The sequence below is a fragment of the Octopus bimaculoides genome, chromosome 15 (assembly GCF_046866305.1).
Source record: "Octopus bimaculoides isolate indiv1 chromosome 15, ASM4686630v1, whole genome shotgun sequence".
Lineage (NCBI taxonomy): Eukaryota > Metazoa > Mollusca > Cephalopoda > Octopoda > Octopodidae > Octopus > Octopus bimaculoides.
In genome coordinates, this window is record NC_142942.1 from 9536939 (window position 1) to 9544438 (window position 7500).

The 7500-nt window shown below is 35.7% G+C and overlaps 1 long non-coding RNA gene across 4 annotated transcripts in view; it reads left to right on the forward strand.

The window, feature by feature from the left end:
• Positions 1-7500, forward strand: part of LOC149132409 (uncharacterized) — a 127786-nt gene that overhangs the window by 73878 nt on the left and 46408 nt on the right. For 3 of the 4 annotated variants that reach the window (XR_016244414.1, XR_016244413.1, XR_016244412.1), the window contains exon 2: positions 2264-2395. This is a non-coding gene — a long non-coding RNA (uncharacterized LOC149132409). Of the gene's footprint in view, positions 1-2263; positions 2396-5105; positions 5191-7500 lie in introns of all 4 variants that reach the window. The other variant, XR_016244415.1, reaches the window with a different exon arrangement.

Below are 7500 nucleotides of genomic sequence, written 5' to 3' on the forward strand. Positions count from 1 at the left end.
CAACTGGAACCCTCGACGTCGTAACCGATGGAGTGCCAACAACAACAGTGATTAGGGATATTCGGCTCACGATCGTAAGATCATAGGTTCGATCCTGGTGATGCGCTGTGTCTTTGAACAAGATACTTTATTACATACTTTGTTCCAGTTCACTCAGCTGGCTAAAATCAGTAGTTCCTGTAATTCGAAGGACCAGCCTTGTCCCATTTTGTATCACGCTGAATCTCCCTGGGAACTACAATAAGGTACGCATGTCTGTGGAGTGCTCAGTCACTTGAACGTTAATTTCACGAGCAAGCTGTTCCGTTGATCGGATCAACGGGAACTCTTGTCGTCTTAACTGACGAAGTGCCTATTTTGCTGGCGAAGTACATTCCAGCACAGTATCTGCGGCCAATGAAACTATTGATGTTGCAGCAATTTCTGTCTATTGTGTTCCTTCTACTTATCTGTGAGGGCTGAGAAGAGGATGCGGTGTTTTTATGATAACGACGATGCAGCTCTCCTAATTCTTGTATGTATCTAGATGCGTTGAAGTGGGTCTTTAGTTTCTAGATCTGTCTTATGCTTTTGGGGTATTTTATGAAAAGAAGGGGTCAAAATTGGGGTCTGAGAAGAAGATGTATATTTTTTTTGTTTTAGTGACCTTATCTTATTTGTATTTCTGGTGTCTGATTTCTGCAAAATAATTGATGGAGGCGTTATATGATATTGCAGTGTGGGTATATTATTATTTAAGGTTATTTCTGCAACAAAACTATGCTCAGATCGTTATTATTGTTGCTGCTACTGATACAGCTAATCACTTTATATAGTGTTTCACTGATAGTTTTATGGTTTATGGTCAATACAAACGTTTGCCAATTTTCTATTTTTCTAAGGTTTGTTTATCTATCTATTAATTTTTGCTATTTCCTTGTTTAGGTGTTTGATGTTGAATTGTGTTTCCGTTGTGTCTGGTTTTGGTGCATTCTGTTTAACGTTGTTCCTGATGTTTATGAGGTTGGCAATTTCTTGTGTGTAATTTTTGGTTGTGTCTTGTTTTGTTTTCTTTTTTCATTTTTTCATGTTGCTTTCAACTATTTGTTTTTAGATACTTCTATAATTATTTTGTTGCGTGTACGCACTATAGTGTCTCGTATGTTGGCCGATTGTGGTGTTGCCGAATTCTGAAAAACCTTGATTTTGTTTCTAAATGAAACTAGTTCAATTGTACTTTTTGGAAGCTTGTTAAATGTTTTTGCCATTTTCGTTATTGTCTGAAGTTGTGATGATATTTGATAGACAGTCAAAGGAAGGTTAGGAAAATGTTTGAGGTATGTGTGCTTTATGTGAATTGTTTAGAATGTAAAAGGAGTCTAGTTGCGGTACTATTAAATTATACTTTTCAAGGGCTTTTGTGTGTTATGTTTGTAAGGTTTGTTTTTGTATAAAGTATTTCCTAACTTGCATACGTACATTATTCAATGTTGGGTATGAACTTAAGGAGATATGTCTGCTATTTATAGCAGATTAGACGATGACGTAAAGGTTCCCTCGTTGTTTCATAACAATAGTGTGGCATTGACAGCTGCTTATTTGGTGGGGTGGATTTGGAGAGGTGCTATAACACGGGAAAATGTCCTAGGGGTACCTTCTGCAAGAATAACATACAGTTAAGTGGGAGTCAAGTTAATTAATTGTTATGTTTCAAGTTACTGCTATCTAGCACCTTCGGATGATCTCTGCTCGACTGCTACTCGGCAGCTACTCAACAGTCAGTCTACCATCAGTCCACCCGCTACCACGGTCAGACTACCTCTATTTATATGTCTTGGTCGAGCCTACTTCTTCGCTTGGGGGCGTCGACACAACATTAATGTAGTGAGACAAAAAATGTTTAAACAATTAAATTTATTTCCTGTAATGAAAATAAATTACTAGCAATAATGATAACTTTTGTCAAAATATACAAGGGAGACAATTATGAAATCCAAATTGATTCACAATCGAATAGCAGCATTCAGCAGTGAGTGAGTCTCAACTTGGCAGCTGTGGCGACAACTGTGGACATGTTCCGGACTTATTAGACCTCCTCAACAATACCTAGTCTTACTTGTAGTTACCAGTTCTTAGAAAGGCTTGCGGTCATTTGTGGGTCTGAAAAATACAAGGAAAACCCTCCCCCCCCCCCCCCGCTGTATAATCTTTATTAGAATCTCTTTCTGAAAATATACCTGATTTAAATACTTGATTATTTTCGGCTTTTTTTTCTGTATTATAGATGCTGTTGGGATGAAGTGATCCCTAAGTGATCCCTAAGTGATCCCTATTACCAACCACGTTCAAACCTACAACTAATAGATGGAGGACAACGCTAAATCTATCCCTATCTACCAGTTCAAATTCACAAGAAGTAAGTCATTATATAATTATTCAAAAAAATTGCTTAAATTCACAAATTCACAATTATTTTACAGATTATCAAAATTCTTATTACTGTATTCCTTCTATTCCTTTATGTGTTCCAGTCCAAAGTCTTATGGAGACGCGTGGCTTAGTGGTTAGAGTGTTGGACTAATGATTGTAAGATTGTGGTTTCGATTCCTGGACTGGGCGACGCGTTGTAGTCTTGAGGAAAATACTTCATTTCACGTTGCTCCAGTCCACTCAGCTGGCAAAAATGAGTAATCCTACGACGGCTCGGCGTCCAGTCCAGGTGGGAAATATGTACGCCAGAGAAACCGGTAAACCGGTCCTTATGACGCGAGAAGGTAACTTTTTACCTTTATCCCAAAGGCTGTGGCTCTGTCATTAAAAAATGAACAACCGCAATCGATTTTCCACCTTTATCGGGATTACATTTGAGACTGTCTACATCACTTGATAAATCCTAATAGGAAATTTGACAAAAAGTAAATATTATTCATTATGCATTATTCAAAGTAAGAATTATTCAGTTCTTACAGAAGTAAAACATATATAGGTTCATAGTGTCTTGTAACATCCATAATTTTCTCAAAGAAACTTTCGACATAAGTGGAATCGAAATTACTTCAGTCAAAAATCGAACCTCAATTAATGGAGATAAGATATAATTGAATGACTTAATGTCAATAATTTTATGAGTTGATCAGTGATACTATAGATAAATTGTGGATTTTATAGATACATTCGTTTGGATTGATGGCTTTATACAGTATACAGTGGTTTTATTTATCAACTTTAGTGGATTATTTATGGCAGAACCGTTAGCACGCTGAGCGAAGTGCTTGGTGATACTTCGTCCACCCTTACGTTCTGAGTTCAAATTCTGCAGAAGTCGATTTTGCCTTTCATCCTTCCGGGGTCGATAAAGTAAGTATCAGTTGAGCCCTGGGTCGATGTAATCGACTTAACTACTCCTGTATGAGTATAAAAACTGCATCCCTCTGCCAAACCATGTTGAGCCAGTGCGGCTGAGTAGACTCATCAAACCAGTATGATCTCAAACTCAGATTCCCAGCTACCACATCGGACCGTGGTTGGTGAAAAGAACATACTGAAGCCTTCGTCCTTCATTGGACTGAACATAGGCGATCCAATCCAATCCAGTTGTCTCCTGGTTATGGATTAACTTTAGTGTATTGATATATTAACTACTGTAGACTTATAGATTAACTTCAAAGATTAACTGCAGTGTCTTTACAGATTTAAGTCAGTAGATAAATCTCAGTTGATTTAATTACTTACTTTGGTGGCTTTATAAATTAACGTCGGTAGATTTATGGATTAACTTTAGGGTTTTATAGATTAACTTCAGTGGTTTTATGCTTTAATTGTAGTGTCTACATAGATTAATCTAAGCGAGTTTATAACTTAAATTTAGAGTAGATAAATAGATAGATAGGTAGATAGATAGATAGATAGATAAACATCTGCATATTAATGGATTAACGTTAATGTCTGCGGATAAACTTTAGACACATTTTTGGATTAACTGTAGTATCTTTATAGCTAAAGCTGTGGTCTCAGTGGGTTTATAAATTTACTTTAGTGTTAGACACTAAATTTAATGACAAACAAGTAACTTAGATTTATCGTTAAAACTGATAAAATCAATTTTTTTTAAAATATCAGAAAAAAATTTGATTTTTATTACATTAAAACTGAAACTAAATATATTAATAATCCGCATTAATAATCAATAAATAAGATTTTTAATTTTAATTTGTGACACTTTGTTGTTGTTGTTTTGCTGCTGCTGCTGCTGTTTTTTGCTTTGTTTATTTGTGTGTGTTTGTCCACAAATTCATTAATGATATCCTGACAGACAATTGTATACAATTGCTCTGAATCGATATGCATCAATGAAGAAGTAATTCAGCTTTTTCATCTTTCATTGTTGAGCTTAAATCACTTTTGATAGCGCAGAAAATTATTTTTCCCTGCTTCAGTTAAATACTAATAAACATAGATTCTGTCATCTATAAGTACAGAGAAATGTATACATTAAGGGAAAAACGAAAACGAGGTTAAAGTTCAAAATTAATTCCAATGTCTATACCAATTGCATTCTCTTTGAACTGAATCACTTCATCTCCAACGCTGGGTTTAGGATCTCAAGGATAGTGGAAAATCATGATGTAGTAGAACCTATTACAATTTTTCGTCATTCATTTATATATTTTATGTTCAGTTCTATCTACGCGAGACGATACAGATTTGATCAAAAGCAGAAAAACAATGAAATAATAGTCCGCGTTCAGGTAGCTCAACGACAATCGACAGTGGCTTCATCATCGTGGCTGGTGACTTTAACGGGCATATTTGTCAACACTATGACAGTAGCTTCCATGATATCCATAGAAGCTATAGTTGTAGTGCAAGGAATGAGGAAATTTTAAGTTTTCTTTGGGACAAAATTTGCAACCCATACTTCAAGAAAAATCTGATCGCAGCGATAAACCCTTCCGGAACTGATCTTGCGTATGCACGTTCTGTCTACTGTTGCTTTACCACAGACTTTCAACCCGTGCGGTAAACCATAAACTCACAGTCAAGTCAACAGCTGCATCATAATGCTCAATGAATGTTCTCTTGTCGTTATATACGTACATAAGTTCGCATTTTTCCGATCCCTGTAGCCACTGAGAATATATGGGTTCCAGTCCCGATTCTTTCGATGAGAAAATAGCTTACAAATGAAGCAGAACAAGTGTTCAGAGATAGGTGAGTAACAAAGTAATGTTCTAAATTTTCTCATCATTGTTCAAAGGAGTCAGGATGAACAAAGTTTTCACGAGACCATGCTTCTGCCGCCTCTCAACTTGTTCAGGTATAGACGCAATGATGCAATGATGCAATGACGCAATCACTATTTTTTTTTCTTTGATATTCAGAGCTACATTTCTGAACAAAGCACAAGATCACTGCGATAATAATTCCAACTTACTGATGAGATTGTTTTCTCTTTTTTTTTTTTTTTTTTACAAACTGTATCGAATCATCACTCATGTTTTGTTATTCGTGTTTACTTCATTACGTGTTTTTAACTCAGGTGAACTTTCATCTGTAGCAGATGGTGCAAAGTGTTAGCCATTTCTGATAGACACAGCTCTTCAAAAAAGAGATGTAAACATCGAAGTTATAGTTGATACACATATCAATACATTATCCACTTGTTTAAGTTTTTTTTTTTTTCTTCTTTTGCTTCCTGAGCTTTTGACTTGTGATGATAGACCAATATTTGTTCAGTTCTGAAATACGAACATAAACATAAACATAATAATAATAATAATAATAATAATAATAATAATAATAATAATAATAATAATAATAATAATAATAATAATAATAATAATAAACTGAGCAAATATAAAGATCTTGAAATAGAAATTAGCAAAATGTGGAATCTGAAGACGAAAACAATACCTATTGTCATAGGTGCCCTGGGAATGACAGCGAAACGGGCTGATTACTACCTAGCTCAGATACCAGGAAACCCCAAAATGGCTGAAGTTCAAAAGATAGTGCTCATGGGAACTGCCCATATCCTACGTAAAATACTGTCTATGTGATCTCAAATTTTAAAGCAAACACATAATTTTCTTATGGTTTCTTAAACATTCACTTGAACAAAACTGTACAAATCCAAATATATGGTACCCTAGGCATAACACCTACATGAACTTCTAACTTGTTGTCTCTTGAGGTCTCTGGGTGAGACTTGGATCCAACTTGTACAAATGCAAAACAAAAGTCAAACATATAATAATAATAATAATAAAATAATAATATTACTCGGCGAGAAATGGAATAAAATTTGAAGAAAGAAGAAAAAAAAGAAAAATAATAATAATAATAATAATAATAATAATAATAATAATAATAATAATAATAATAATAATAATAATAATAATAATAATAATAAATTAACAATATAATACCTAGCGAAAATGCGATACACCCACAAGCATTTAAGAAACAAGATGAAGAAGAAAAAGTAAGCAACTGGAAAATGAAACCACTGCATGGGTAATAACTCAGAGAAATCAAAAGATAGACAAGATCAACACTTGGAGATGGCTAAGAAAAAGTGATCTGAAGGATGCACTCTGAGAACTAATTACACCAAGTTCCAAATAGAGATGAATAGCGAATCGCCGCTTTGTAGGATGTGTGGCAGCAGAAATTAAACAATCTCACATATTGTGAGTGAGTGTAGCAAGCTGGCCCAAAAGAACTACAAAAGGAGGCACGAAAACGTGGCTAAGTTCATTCACTGAAGACTATGTGAAGAGTACAGCCTGAACAGAGCATGGAAAGGGTATGAATATGAACCAGGAGTCACCGAGAGCAAGGAACATACGATACTGTGGGATTTTACAATCCAACGTGGCTCCCAAATCGAGGCTCGGGGACCAGATATTGTTGTAGTAGATTAAGGAAAAAGGACACCAAGATCGTAGATATTGCAATACCTGGAGATGCACACATAAGTGACAAAGAACTAGAAAAGATAAAATAGTACAGACTACTAAGAGACGAAATTGCAAGAATGTGGACTATGAGGAAAGTGTCTGTCATTCCAGTAGTTGTTGGGGTACTCGGAGTACGAACAACCAAGTTCGAGAAATATCTCAAAGAAATCGGAATTGATATGAGAGCAGGACAAGCCCAGAAAACTGTTCTGCTGGGGATAGCTAGAATTTTGAGATTGGTACTTGGATGTTGAATGTCTCCCATGATAATTAGCAACCAAGTATGAAAGCTTATAGTGTGCAGAAAGAGACCCTATGAGACCTCTCATGGTAAGTTGTCCGCTCTCACAGAATCTACCAGAACACACAAGCCCATTCACATGGGCCATCCTTGCTACATTCACCTACTTTTCAACAAAAATACTGGGGACCAGGACTTCCCTCTCCACCCTCACTTTCCATTTCAAGTGGAAATTGAGAAAGTTGATAAGAGCTTGACCGAAGAGGAAAGTATTTGTCTTCAGTCCTTTCAGTTTCATCCACACTACCTCCTCCGCCA